The sequence below is a fragment of the Corvus brachyrhynchos genome, unplaced genomic scaffold (assembly GCF_000691975.1).
Source record: "Corvus brachyrhynchos isolate BGI_N302 unplaced genomic scaffold, ASM69197v1 scaffold155, whole genome shotgun sequence".
NCBI lineage: Eukaryota > Metazoa > Chordata > Aves > Passeriformes > Corvidae > Corvus > Corvus brachyrhynchos.
In genome coordinates this window covers 1,954,373-1,969,760 of record NW_008238434.1, presented here as the reverse complement: position 1 = coordinate 1,969,760, position 15,388 = coordinate 1,954,373, and the positions used below count along the sequence as shown (strand labels likewise).

The window sequence follows — 15,388 nt, the reverse complement described above, 5'->3', positions numbered from 1 at the left end:
GGGGGGTGGATCTCTGCATCCCCCATGGATCCCCAGGGGCTGTGGGTGGATCTCTGCATCCCCCGTGAATCCCCAGGGGCTGCAGTGGCACAGCTGCTTCACCACGATCTTCACCAAAGCCTGCAGAGGAATCTGGGCTCCGGTGCCCAGGGCACCTCGTGTCCCTCCTTCTCCACTGACTCCGGTGCCTCCGTGTTGTTCCCCTCAGGTGTTCTCACCTGCTCCTCTTCTCTGGCCAGGAAAAAACTGTCCGTGCACACTGTTCTGATTTTCTTCTTCAATCTGTTATCACAGAGGTGTTACCAGCCTCTGCAATTGGCCCAGCCTTGGCCAGCAGCTTGTCCATCTTCAGAGCCATCAGGGATTGGCTCTGTCGGACATGGGGAAAGTTTCCAGCAGCTTCTCACAGCAGCCACCTCTGTGGCCCCCCCGCTACCCAAAACCAGGCCCAGCAAAACCAACACACACCTGAAGCACTTGAACTTTGACACTGTTGTTGTCTCCTCCAACAGGAAAAGCTCAAAACAATTTGAGAAGGGCTGAGTTTCTGGAACATCCCTGGTAATTCCTGACCCATGTAAGAGGTGGGGAAGCATTTGTACAACTAAGGATAGAAGTTAAGTGTGAGCTGAGACCTCCTTCTTCCGGTCCCTGGAAAGACCAAACACTCTTCTCCTCACACTAACCTTGCAAGAGTAAAATATTTCGAGCAGTGCAAAAAGCACACCCCTCCTGTTTATTTAAAGTTTGTCTCCCGTTGCTCTGCTAAAACCCAGTTCAAGGCTGTTCATTTATGCAAGCACAGAGACCTTTCCCCACAATGTGCTAATTCTCAACAACCTATTAAGCTGCACCACAGGTTCCACTGTGTGCTTAGACACAAATTGCTGAGAGAAAACGTTTGAGTGCTTTTCATTTCCCTGTGTTCAGCCACAATCTGTTTACAATTGGGTGGGTTTTGAGGTAGATGTAAATAAGTTTCTCCCTGGTATACAAGTAAGCACTTTGTGCTAGATTTCCTTGCTGATTGAGAGGAAATGGATAGCAACATTACAGTGCTGTAAATCACTATTTGTGCCTGGCTCCTTGGATCATCAATTTGGAAATATATCAGAACATATTGTTATAGAATAAACAGCACAACTCAGTCGGAGCTTTCTGGCTCCTCCGGGTGCTGGAAGCACTGCAAAGTGCTCCTGGATTCAGGCAGGTGCCTCCCTTCAGAGCAGCTAATAAACCCAGGCTCTCTCTCCCTGTCTCTGAGATTAGGCTAAATCCAATTGCATCTTTCAAAACAAATACAGCTGCTGGTTAAACATCCCTTCTGATCTAGGAAAAAAAGTAAGAGTCAGGTTCTTCATGTCTTCTCAAATCCCGTTAAAACACAGGTGCCTGCAGGGTCTCTAATCTTATAACCTGACACATACAGAAAGTGTTCGTCAGAGCCACAAACCAATTCCTGACACATGATGGGAGCCCTTCTCCTCACCTTTTAAATGGAATCAGTGCTGAGGGTTGTTCTTCTCCAGGTCATTTTAATCACTCAGCCAAGAGCACCGAAAATCATAATCCAATTGATCTGCCTTTGTCGTCTCCCAGTATTTGCGCTACTGACTTTCTTCTCAGCTTAAGTTAAATCAAGATCATCCCTGGTCAATCTTGTTGACCTGCACTCCTCTACTAATCATATTTAATGAAAATTGCAAGCATGTCGAAATCATTTATAAGACACAGGGGAAAAGAAGAGCCCTTCTCACCAAGGACAAAACACGACAAATCCAGGAGGCATTGGCTATCCTAACTATAAAACCAACAAATTTGTAAAGCTTATTTTATCTCTGCAGGTCACATAATGAATGATCACTATTTGAAGCATGTCTGATTCAGAGAAAGAGGTGGCCCATCTCATTATATGCATAATAAGTAATACATAATATATAGGAAATATTGAGATAATATTTGTTTATGGCATAATTTTATGCATTGTTTCTCAGAGGTGTATTTTTCCACAGAACAGTCAGATATTCTTCTCTCTAAAGCAAATGGGTTCCTATAAAGACAGAGAAATCAGGCAGACAAAAAACAGTGGTCCATCATATTCTAATTTCTCTTCTAGCTATCTATCTATTTATCTGATGCTGATGAACCAGTCAATCTGCTTCAAAACCAGCATTCTGCCTTCATTTGAGATCTTTCCTGCAGCAGCTCATGTTCCTCTGATATTTCTGGGTCAGTCCAGGACATTTCTAAAACGTTTCTTCTTATCACTAAGATAAAAGTGGGAGCTGGTTCACTGGAGCTGTTCCAGGCAAGGAGGGAAGAACGGGTCAAATCTGAGAACTCAAGTGTGGCTGTGGCTCAGCAGCCAACACCTGTGGCAAATTTAAAAACCTCAGAGAAATCACGGAGCACATCCACAGCCCTGGAGTTCAGGATACCTTTGTGGCAGGACCCAGGGAGCCTGGATGCCAGCACACAGAGGGGAAGGACACGGGAAAGACTGAGTGGCCGATGTTACAAACGTGGTGGTGCCTTCCCCCTGCTCTGCCATCTGAGAAATGCTCGCTGGGCTCGGCCTTGCACACAACCCCTGGGCCCAGCTCTTCCCGAGCTTACCACAAACACTCTCTGCTCCCAGCAACTGCTGCTGTCTAACGAGCTCCTCTTTTCCTTAGGAACAGCCTTGGAAAATATTCTTCTTGCCTGAGCAGCATAACATTCCTGTTCTCACACTTTCCAAGAAAGCGCCGACCCAAGCTGTGGCCGGGATGAAACATTGCTGTGACCAAAGCCCCTCTCTCGGGGCCCCATAAGCACCGGTCCAGAATGGGGCCCTCGGGGCTCTCCTGGGCCGCAGGGGGCTGTGACCAGAAGCTCCCTCTGAGGGGGCCTCTCAGAGCCAGGAGCTCTCACGTTTGCTGTGCTTGGAGGATCCCCGAGCAGCGCCGAGTCCTGGGCCGATGCCCTCACTCCTCGAGGCCTGACCCTTCTCCCGGCGGGAGATGCAAAGGCATCGAAGGGAGCCTTTCACTGGCCTCGGGGGGGATTGTTCGCAGGTGCCCTGCTTGCACTGGCTCTTTGTGCCTGTGTGCATGCACACGTGCCTGTGCTGGAGCAAATCTGGGAGAAACGCTGCTCTCTCAGATGTTTAAGTGCCCTGGATATCTAAGTAAGTTAGGCCTGTAAGGAAGGTTAAGCTATAAATTTACTTAAATGCTGCTAAGTGTTGTTCTTTTGCTTAGTTTAACATAAGGGATAAGCTTATTTAAGTGTTGCTAAATGTTGTTCTTTTGCTAAGTTGCTAAGTATAACTTTGAAGTTATAAGTTAGGTTCAATGCTGTTAAGTGTTATTCCTCTGTTAAGTTGTTAACATTAAGCTATAAATTAAGTTTAAGGTATAAGTTAAGTGAGGTATAAGTTAAGTGTTGTTCCTTTGTTACATTGTTAGGTTTAAGGTATAAGTTAAGTTGAAGTACTGTTAAGTTTGAGTGCCGTTAAGCTTTTGGGCCGTGTTCCTTTTAATCCTTGACCTCACGCTGTCTTTTCTCACTCACACACACACACACACATGCACACATGGATAGTTCTCAGTTCATTTCTCTTTTGATTGCCTGGATTTTATTTAGTTCTGTTGTTGCTTGTTTTTCCTTGTTGTGCCTTAACTGTCCTGTAAGTGGTAGAGTGAATCTTGCCCATTAACTTGTCATGCTTTCTCTTAATATTAAATCTGGTTTTTGCTCACACCCTTGCCAATGATTTTTTAAGCAATCTCAAACACTGGTTTGTAACAGAAAACTGCTCTCTACCATCTCCATCACTTCTGAGGTGCCAGGAGATGCAGGAAACTGACAGGAGAAAGTCACATCCTACACAGGATGGCCAAGGAAGGGCAAGGGAGCCTGTGGAAAGAACAAACCTGTCAGCTTCACCTCATTCCTTGAGCTTCCTCATCTTCTTAAGGATCCAGGCCCATGCAGAACAGTTTGAGACCAGGAAAATTCATCCAGGGTCTTCCAAGGGAAAACCAGATCTGACCTGATCACTTCCCACAGTGAAACAAGGGGCCATGTGGACAAGGGAAGGACAGTGGGTGTTGTTTACCTTTTTAAAGTAAGGTCATGGACAGAGCCTTCCATAAAATTCTTCTGGTCTAAGTGGAGAGACGTGGGATGGATACGGGCACGAGGTGGGCAGAAAATGGGCTGGAAAACTGGTCTCAGAGAGTGGTGATTGGTGGTACAAAGTCCAACCAGTGGGTGGTCAGTCCTAGTGATGACCCCCAGGGATTGGTACTGCTATTGTGATGACAGGACAGGGAACATCCTCAGCAGGTCTGTAGAGAGTGTCAGACTGAGATGTGACCTGGTACACTGAAAGGCAGGGCTGTGATCCCAGGAGAAGTGGCCAGAGCCCAGGGCAAACACATCCAGTTGGTCATAAACTGGAAAATATTGCTCTCCACAGTGGCGTAATGGGAGGATGGTGAGGAGACAGAGCAGACTCTTCTCAGAGCTGTGCCCCAGTGGATAAAGGGGCAACCAGCACAAGCCAAACATGGAAAATTCTGATTAGATAGATGGAAAAATGGTTGCCAGTGGTGTGGTCAAGTATTTGCACAGATTTCTCAGGGACACTGTGAAATTTTCATACTTGCAGACAGCAAAGCCTGGCGGGAAAAGGCCCTGAGTGACCTCCTGTAGCTGTACCTGTCCTGACTGACATTGGACTTGGTGACCTTTGGAGGCCCCTCCCAACCTATAATGTTATTCTCTGTCTCCAAGATATGGCAGCATATCCAGTGCTACCATTTGTCCTGGATGGAGTAGGAAAGCAAGGAGAAGAGGGAAATTTGTTATCAGGCACATGTGTCTGGGTTAGCAGTTCTCTGACATTCCCTTTCAATCATTAGCCACAGGCCATTATTTCTGCTTGTCTGAGTACCCTTGATGTCTATGAGGTAAAAAAAAAAAAAAAAAAATAGAATAAAGTGCCTAAAATGTTTTGCCAATGAGAAAATTTGATGATAGAATGTCTCCTCAAACTGTCCTTGTCCTGTATTCTCCTGCCTGGGAAGTTTTTAACTTCTCTTACTTTCTGATTTAAAATATCTCTGACTTTGTCCACTGTGCATCCCAATTAGACAGAAGAATAAGCTGTTGTTAAGCTGTATCTTGTCAGACTCTTGCAAGATCAGAAAAAAAAAAGAGGAAGCCTGCTGCCTTTTCTCCTTTCTTATATGACTCAGAGCTCTTGCATAACAACTACAGCAAAGTCATGCCTTGATGAGAGAGGTCAGAGCCTTTGGAACAGAGAAGAAAAATTCAGTCAGAAAATCAGTTCTATATTTGGAGCAACAACAACAACAAAAAGCCTTTTCAAAGGAAAGGTAAGTTCATAAATATTTTGTAAACTTTCTGTAAGCTTGATTAGGAACCTGAAAGTGCCTAACTTTATTTAATATCCTGCCAACTTCAATCTGTCTTTTACTCTTCTAAGCAACTGTCTGCACCAGGATCCTGTTCCCTGTCCTTGGAAAACACGTGTTAACCCTATTAGCAGAACAGAAGGGAAAAGCTGAAGTGAAAAGCTCCTCTCCCTTGATCTGCACAAACACCTTGAAAGCTGTTGACATGTTTGGATTAGAGTCTAAGTCTACAGCATGCTGGAGCTACACATCTGGCATTTCTAATGACACTGTTTCAGGAGACTCGATAAACTCGGAATCTTCACCTGATGGTGAGTTGGCAGTGAATTAGTCCCTTTAAACCTGACAGAAACCATCCAAACTCCAACTTAACAGATATTTTTAAACTGTGCTTTACCATGTTGCATCAATGTGTGAGCAACACTCTGTGATGGAACAGGCCTTGGTTTCTTTTACGTCAATTAATTTCTTTAATTATTGATACTGCAGCCAGCCTGGGGATCCCAGCACAGGAAGGACCTGGAGCTGCTGGACTGAGTCCAGAGGAGGCACCAGGATGATCAGAGGGATGGAGCAGCTCTGCTGGGAGGAAAGGCTGGGAGAGCTGGGATTCTTCAGCCTGGAGAAGAGGAGCTCAGGGGTGACAGAGAGTATAGTTTAGAGGGATATTGGGAAGGAATTGTTCCCTGGGAGGGTGGGGAGGCCCTGGCACAGGGTGCCCAGAGCAGCTGTGGCTGCCCCTGGATCCCTGGAGGTGTCCAAGGGCAGGTTGGACAGGGCTTGGAGCAGCCTGGGCTAGTGGAAGATGTCCCTACCCATGACAGGGGGTGGGACTGGATGGGCTTTAAGGTCCCTTCCAACCCAAACCATCCCATGATTCTGTGATTCCTCTATGATTTGCTGGTGACTATAAGTGTTGTAACAATTTGCTTCTACACCCAAAACCACCATTCCCCATCCCAGGGGTGGATAGGACACTTTCTCCAAAGGCTTTTCCAAAGCTTTTAATCCCTTTTCCAACACAGGTTTATCTTCAATGAAGCCCACAGTGGGCTGTGATGGTTCAGTGCATCCTTGCAGAGCTCTTGGTATTCCCAGGATGCAGGTTCTGATCCTGGGCTCACTCAGCCAGAGACACCCTGGCCAGGCATCCAGTGTCACACGGATGATGGGCACATCCAGAGAAGCAGAACTTGCATCCAGTGGGAAGTTGAAGATGTTTTCAGCCAGTTTTACACTTCCCTGAAGTATTTCCTGAGACTTTTAGAAGCTGACAGCCTGATTCCCAGCATACAGTCTTTCCTGGGGTGTGGAAGGACATGCTCAGGACACAGCCTTACAGCTGTCTGCTACAATGCCACCACCAAAAGAATGATAAAATCACTTTATTTCACTTTTTACTTTAAAGGATGGATAAGACAGAGCAGAGGATGGATAAGACAGAGCCCTTCCCACATTTCCAGATTTTCCCTTTCTCCTATCTCCTAGCTATTTTACTGACACACAGAGTAGCTGTGTAAATATACTTCACATGAAAAATTGGTGAGGAAAAACTCCATGGGAATTTGGGGAGTGATCAACTGAAAACCTGTTTCTTAATGCTTTACACGATAAAAACAGTATGGAAGAGATTGTCCGATATATTTTGAGGCCAAGAGTGATTCTGTTGTCCTGACATGGCAGTAATAGGTACCTGCAGAAAATGACACATTGATCACAGAGCTATGAGGCACCTGAATAAAAATTAACAATAATTCCAAAACTGCTAAAGTACAGGATTATTTTGGACACCCATAAGAGCATGGAAAAGAGGCCATCACACTGGTTTTTTTCTAGCGTATTCTCAAGTGCTTTTGTCTGGTCTTGTTTTTCTGTATGCAAGCCCAGGCTTGTGGGATAAGCACAAGCAGAATTAACACATCATCCATGACTTCTTAAAACCATGTAAGCACTAAATTCCAGGTGTCTCCTCCCTACCTAACTCGCCCATCAATCACATTTTTCCCTGTGAAGGGCTTTCCTAGCAAGACAAATACATGAGGAGGTGGAGCAGACACACTATTCCTTAAGTTATTCTCACATCTGTGCTTAAATAGTCAGCACTTCCATCCTCTGGAAGTATTAAAGCAAGGAAAAATCCCCCCTTCCCCTTAACTTGTCTTCCTTCCATGCACAGCGAAGTCTCACAGACAAAATGGCTTTTAGAGAGTGGAGAAAACAATTATTTTATCCTTCATGTAAACAATCTTGAGCTACAGTTCATCTTACAAGGAAGTACAGAGTGTCACTAAAGAGTGACACTAAAATGCAATGCAGTTTTGAGGAGAATAATAGCTAAAAGAAATATGAAAGGGATGTGTTCCTTTTTCATATTTCTATGTCAGTAACGCTGAAATTTCACCACCGTAGGAAGAAAAAAACCAAAAAGAGCATTTTTGTATTTTTCAAAGCAGTGGGAGCAAAGCTGGAGCTGTGGAGATTAAAATCAAGAACACAAATCTCACTGCTGTTGGTATCTTGAAGATGGACTGGTTTTTATTTTAAGTTTTCCTTGAATTTGTGTCCAAAACTTTTGTTGCCAAAATTTCTGGAATCTTTTATACCATGTAAGAATAAAGTTTTGGATTTAAAATCTGCTGCTAAAAATACCAGCTGCAGATAACCCCACATGCTCATCTAGACCACGAGTGTATTTTCACCCTGTCTCTGCCATGTGGAACCCAACAGGTCTGATTTCCCTTGTAACCAAAGCCTTTCTGGATGCCATAGGGAATGTGTGACAAAACACTTTGGGAATTGGAGGGAGATGCCATTCCCAAGAAGATCTTTGTGTGTCTCCAGCACAGAAGTGTTTGCAGGATGGAAGTAGAAACGTATACACACAGCTGAGAGAGCTGGAAGGGATTTCAGAGGGTGCTTTTCTGTCTGCAGACAAATCTGGGATGTGCTTGGCACACCTTGTGTTCTCCTCCACCTGTGCTCCCAAATTATCCAACACAATCCTGGAGCGACTGCTCCTTTGCTGGGGACTAGTAGGAGATTGCCTGGAAATTGCCAAGAAGGCTGAAAGATGGGAAGAGGAGAATTTTTATACAAAAACACATGGCAAAAGTAAAGATTTTCTTTGGCTTTAATATAAATTGCTGCTGGACTACATAAATTGGCAAATACTTGTGCTGCTTTATTGGGACAAATGGCTGTTGTCTACTTTAATATACCCCTAAGTATTCCAATAAGGACACCAATAAGTCTGGAATACCTGCTCTCTTCTTAGATTGAGATAAACAGCAAAAATACACTCCTTTGTTCCTGCATCCTGGGGTTAAATGGCTTTTAAACACTATTTTTGCATGTTTGCGTGGGAGCAAAGTAACAAAAGAAAATTAAAGAAGTCTTCCCACCCCCATCCCTTTCTTTCAGTTGAGCTAAGGATGGAATATTGCATCTTCCCCAGAAATATTCTCCTGAACATCAAAGAAAGGCTGGTTCTTAAGCAGCCTGTGGATTCTTTTTGAATAGAATCGAAAGTTCTTATCCTATTTTTATTGGACACATCCTGTGTGCACATGTACTCATATTTAAGGGATGGGGAAAATGTGCCAAGAGAAAGTTACCCATAAAAAAGTGTGTGTGTAGGAGCTATGCACAGTAGATACAGAGCTTTGACTTACTCTGAATTTGCTAATAACTGCAGTCTGGCAAAATCACAGAATCACGGAATATCCTGAGCTGGAAGGGACCCACAGGAGGATCCAGTCCAACCCCTGGCCCTGCACAGACACCCCAACAATCCCATCCTGTGCATCCCTGGGAGCGGTGTCCAAACGCTCCTGGAGCTCTGGCAGCCTCGGGGCCGTGCCCATTCCCTGGGGAGCCTGGGCAGTGCCCGGCAGCCTCTGGGGGAAGAACCTTTCCCTGATATCCAGCCTGACCCTCCCTGGCCCAGCTCCGGCTGTGAAATGGTGCTGCATTAATGTTCATCCAGATTTTGATGTTAACCTTCACTTGCAGCTTCCACATTTTAGCCCTGCCATTACTCTGCATGATGTCAAACACCTAAGAAGTTCCTTCTTCCTGGACTACCATGGCAAATACTTTGTTGGGGTTGTCCTCCCACTTATAAAAGGATAATAAAATCAACCTACTATGACTGAGTTTAAATTTGTCACTGAAATGCATCTGGCTCAATGCTGTTGTCTGATAGATTTGGTTGTGGCTGGACTCATCACTGGAGAGATACAAGCTGCTTGGAACATTCCCGAAGCATGGCATTTTATGGGATAAAAGCTTGGGAATCTGGGGAATTCTTCAGGCAGGCAGGGACATTAAATATCAGCACATTTCTCTATCCAGCACTGAACATGTGTATACATAGATATGTATATATAAAATATATGAACAGCAGCACTTTATCACTGCTGTCTCATGAGAACTTTCTACCTAACTTTCACCTTCCCTCTTGCTGACACACAGACCCCGGAGCACCTAATTAACTCCTGAAAGGGAAAGTTAGGCCCCTTTGGGAAATATTATCCCAGCTTCTCTCAGGATTAACAACATCCTTACTGCGAATATCCCAGCGCTCGAACAGGCTCATCCTGAATATTTAAATTTTATGAAAGAGGGCTGCTCTGCTGTGCCACTTTGGGCACAGCTGAGATCTTATAAAAATAGGCCCAGGATTTATTTTCCACTGTGTAAACAGGGTGGAATGGCACAATTTTAGTTCCATGTGGAAGCACAGCCATGTGTTCAGTAAAGCTGCCTCACGCACTGGAATGACAATTCCTTGGTTCACTGCCAAAGCCTGGAAACAGAGAAAAACCAGGTACTTGTGTAAATACACATCACATTAGTTCCCTTTAAAAACCTCTATACAATGACTTATTTCACATGAATACATTTGCAGTTTTCCCTCCTTTCCACCACAGCACTGCAAGTTACTTGTTTTGTTACAAAACATGTCAGTCCTGATAAGAACTCAGTGGTTTAGAGATAAAAAGCAAATATAGAATCTCAGATAGTCTAATAAAATCTGACAAGCTGTTAAAAGCATAAGAGTTCTGTTAACTGACTTTCCTGTGCTCGTGGAGGCTTTGCCATTAAAGGGTTTTAACAGGACGGAACATTTAAGCTGTTCCTGCAATCAGTTGCCCTGTGGTAGGTGATGACACTCATATCCAATTAGAAGAGCAGCAAGTGTATAATTACTGGGATTTCAAGGAAAAAAATATTGATATTCATGTATAGGGGTTTAAATTATGCCAGTATGAGGTCCTTTTTTATGCTGTGAAATATCAATGAAATATATTTCTTGGGAAAATGCTATTAAAAAGATTGAATGTTTACTTGAGTGACTAAGCACTTGCAGAAATAAAATGTTAAGTTGTGAAAATGCTGTTGTAACAAGGTCATTAAATCATGTTGGAGCTTCTAATGAATGAGCAATATTCAGTTTCTGGCTTTGGTTCTTTGCTATCACTGGTGTTTTGTGGGGGAGTATCCACCAGAAAATTAAAAAAAAAAAAAATCTCTGCACTACACATATAGCAACAGAATCTAACCAAAAGAGGTGAAATTATAAAACAAGTCATTAGGTAATTTCACAGATTCTCAGCAATAAAGAGAGATTGCAAATACTGAGACCCAAATTCTTTCACTGACTCAGGAAGTCACTCAAGGTCAGAGTATGGAATCTGAAGGACACTTCCAGCCCCAACAGTTTCATGGTATCTGGCTTTCTTTTCCTTGGGAAAAGAGGGAGACAATGGCTATTCCTTCGGGTGGTGTATTGCATGATTTACAATCAGAGTCTTTGTTTGAGGGATTGATTGCTAGATTCATTTAAAAATAAATACATTTTAATTGGGCAACTTCAGAATCTGCCTCCAGAAGCTGCTCAAAAATGATCAGGTAAGTATATAAATATTTCTGTTATTAAACGAGCCTCTCAGCCCCAGCCAACAGAGAAAATTCCACTTTGCTATGGCCCAAACCCACTTTTCTCATAAACCTTGACCATTTGCCTCAGAACTTCTGAAACGAGCCAAAAAATAACAAACTTTTCTTTTTTCCAGAAAGCAGGAGAAATACAACACAATGACCTTGCAATTTCCACAGCCCCAGCCAGCCTAACCTTTGAAAAATGCAGCACTGAAGTGAGTAGAACAGCTTGTGGAAAAGCCTGACATTCCCCATAGTTCCAGTTACACTCCCGTGCTCAGAATGGCCATTGCACCAGAAGGTTGGCCCAGATGACAGGAAAATAACAGCAGAAAAGGAATAAACAACCACATTTATTTCACTTTGAACCTAAGAGCTTGTCCAACAGCTGAACCTTGTTTCATTCACAGCACTCTATTTCTACATTATAACTTTCTCATTAGAGCAGTAGTCTGCCAGACCTTAAATAAGTACTTTTACTGAGAATGTAAGGATTAATCCTTTTTGCTATTACTTTCAATATTCCTCATTAAAGAGCCACCCATATATGACATTTATTAATGTGTGTACACTGCATATTAATTCAAATTAAGTTCTACAGTGAATAATGCTAAGGCCCTCAAATTAAGTGAGTTAATTCCTCTCCTCATCTAATTGCTGAGACTATTATTTAATGTCTCTCGTTTTTCTCTCTATTAATAATCTGTTTGCTTTATTAAATTGCATTCAGTTGTTCCACTCCAAACTTGTACAATTAAGAGGCAAAGTGAAGGTTTTAAACAAAGGAGTGAAGAGTTTACATGGAAGGAGAAGAAAAAGGTGGTGGAGGAAACATCCAAATCATGGGGTACCTGTCACAAGTGGTCCTCTATAAATGAGGGAAGAGCTGGAAAAGATCAGTGAAGCAAAAGGATTGTTAATAATGTGAAGGAAGATAACCAGGGACCTGGAATGCACCAGTCGTGTTGGACCCCACTGGGGCTGCACAGGAAAACAAGGATGAAGTTGCTGGGTCCAGCCCAGCCTGAACTGGAGCTGACACAGATAAACTGCTAAAGCCAAAAAGACAAAACTCTGTGCTTAACATTTTGATTTTAAGCATAATTGTGTCGCCAGGCTTTTCAGCTGCTGTTGTAACTAATGGTTACGAGCCCACACTGCTCTGAAAAGCCTCTCCGTCTCAGTGTTCCCTGCCCAAGTCATTCCATTTGTGAATTTTTGCTTGCATTTAGCATTCAGTGGGGTTTTTTATTATTTCATTTCCCCCTTCTTTCCTCTTCTCCTGAAGGAAAGAAGCAGAGCAGGAGGGTTATGTGTGATAAAGACATGGTTCCTGTTCATGTCTTAAGACTTTCCCATGACAAGGGTAGTACTATAAATATAAAACCCCAATTATTTTTAAAACACAATTTAGCTGAGGATGAAATAACTAAATAAATTAAGCCTTATTTCCCTGTAATACCTACAACTGTGATGCAGTCTGTAATTGCAGCATTTCTCTAGGTCTGTTCACAAGGAATGTGCATGTGTTTGAAGTTCACCTTGTTCCTGTTGTGACTAAAATATTCTGTGCAATAAGGAGGTAAAATAATTGTATCATTTCTGCAAACGAGTCCTGTGTTCAGGAACGAGCTGTGCAGTGGCAGAGAGACCTGCACTCTTTTCTGCATTCACAGTCTCCCCTCACACTGGTAATTGGATGCAGAGCCATTTCCACACTGTTTTTCCCATCAGCTTGGAAAGCACCTTCTGTTTTGCCCCTGACATCAGTCAGTATGGACATATAGTGTGAAGGGCAGCAGCAATAACATTGATCCCTGCTCTGAATTCCGATAGAGGGGTGTGCTCTGGTGGTATCTGACTTCCTTAGGAGAATCCAGCACTGCTGAGCCAAAATACTGCACGAAACAGCCCATTGTCCTTTGATATCCTGCCAATTACTGTCATTGCAGTGGGGAAAAATAAAAGTCACAAAAATAGTCTTGGTTTCCGTTCCTTTCCACAAGTTATAAGCACACAATGAGTATTTGATTGATTTACGTCAATCTGCCACTTTAATCCACAGGAAATAGCAGTGAGTGCATGGTAGACAAGCTCTTTGCCACAACTATTTTCTCTGCCATCCCACAAAACTTTCCTGTGGACATTTACTGAATATTGTACCTGCACAAATTCATACAATCATGGAATGGTTTGCATTGGAAGGGACCTTAAATCTCACCTTGTTCCAAATCCCTGCCATGTGCAAGGATACCTTCCACTAGATCAGGGTGCTCAGGGCCTAAATTAACTTTAGGGAGTGGAGAAAGGAAGGAAAACATAAACTCCATGTTTCTTTCCACTTTTTTTCTGTGATCAGGGACAGGACCCAGGGAATGGCTGGAGCTGGGCCAGGGAGGGTCAGGCTGGAGATCAGGGAAAGGTTCTTCCCCCAGAGGGTGCTGGGCACTGCCCAGGCTCCCCAGGGAATGGGCACAGCCCCGAGGCTGCCAGAGCTCCAGGAGCGTTTGAACACCGCTCCCAGGGATGCACAGGGTGGGATTGTTGGGGTGTCTGTGCAGGGCCAGGGGTTGGACTGGGTGATCCCTTCCAGCTCAGGATATTCCATGATCCCATAGTATTTACCTTTCTGCCAGTAGCACAGCACAGGCTGGTAAAGTCCTGTGGACACACCTTGTCATCAGGGGTTGCTGTGAAATGCAAACAGGTGGCATTTTTCCTGTCACCAAAAAGCCTCTCTGGGAAGCAACAGTGTGGCCATTTTGGTCCCCTCCACTCAGTTCTGCCCTGATGTCACATCTGTGCTCCCACACAGAGCCAATAGCACAGCCCACCCTCTCCAGTGGAGTGTGTCTTCTTGTGTCAGGAAACACCCAAAGGTGAGCCCCTGCCAGAGGCTTCTCATCTCACCAACAAGGTCACAGGGATCTTCAAAGTCCAACTCCTGGCCCTACACAACACAACCCCACCATTCTTTTACAGGTCCAAACTCCTGTCCTGAGCAGCTGTGTGCCACATCAACACTTGCTTTTTCTCCCTGAGCATCACCCTGTCCACCCTAAAGCACTCAGGTGTGGGGCAGTCCTGTGTTTCAGTGGTGTTAAAATAGAGGAAAAGACCCTCTCTGAAGTGTGAGCTGTGGAGTGGGGACTGGGACACAGAGCAATCTGCTCCTCCTTGGTCTCTCTCCAAACATTTCTTGCTTCCAAAGGTTTCTGTTTGCACAACTCTCTGTAAACCTCAGCTTTTCTCTAAAGATGTGAACTGGTGGCTTCTTGTTTGAACTGTGATCCTCTATATTTTTCAGAGATTGTAGCTATAGACTGATCTTGGAACCAGAATCAATCTTTTTTTGCAAGCAGAAGGATATTTTTACATGACAAAGCTTTTGGTTTAGGATCTCAGAACTTTCCTCGCGGAAGTCTAAAGAGTAATTCCACTTTTAAATTTTTTTCACACATTTCCAATTCACCTCATGAATATTCCTCTGGTGGATTCTCTGTTGTCCCTGATAAGATCCACGAGAGTGACTCTGATGGTCCCTAATCTGAAAGAATAATTGTTTCTTAGATTTTTGGTTTGCTTAGTTCTTTTTTTTTCCCCCTCCCCTATAAATCTCTAGCTTGAATCAGTGTGATTATATAACAGGCAAATCTGGCCCACTGCAAACTAAAGTGTGCTGTGCTTGCAAACCAAAAAACTTCTGAAATAAAGCTGGAAGCTGGTGGAATGTCTGTGAAGTGGAGCTGCACCCCTTTCTTTAAACTCAGTTAATTCATTTCAGCCCCTGTCTGAGTTTATCTGAGTGACAGAAAAGGGCTTTATTACTGTTGACTTCGGTTAAGAGAATGCACAATGAGATTCTTTAAATGACTTGGATGTGTTTGGACAGCTAATATCTCAAAAAGTCTATTATCTGTATTGACTACAACACTACAGAATGTTATAAAATTAATTATATTCTTCATAGCTTAACAATGATTGCCTCATTTAGAAATATAATTACCTATCACTGAGGT

General features: G+C 43.6%; 1 long non-coding RNA gene across 2 annotated transcripts; it reads left to right on the top strand.

Annotated features, from left to right (window-relative positions):
- The first annotated feature begins 5,293 nt into the window (after positions 1 to 5,293).
- On the top strand, positions 5,294 to 13,348 carry LOC108447206. Of its 2 annotated transcripts, XR_001862626.1 has the most exons (4): positions 5,294 to 5,387; positions 5,498 to 5,737; positions 11,504 to 11,584; positions 12,100 to 13,348. It is a non-coding gene; the product is annotated as an uncharacterized LOC108447206 (long non-coding RNA). The 2 variants fall into 2 exon arrangements; XR_001862625.1 differs by having other exon boundaries at positions 11,504 to 13,348.
- Positions 13,349 to 15,388: the final 2,040 nt, after the last annotated feature.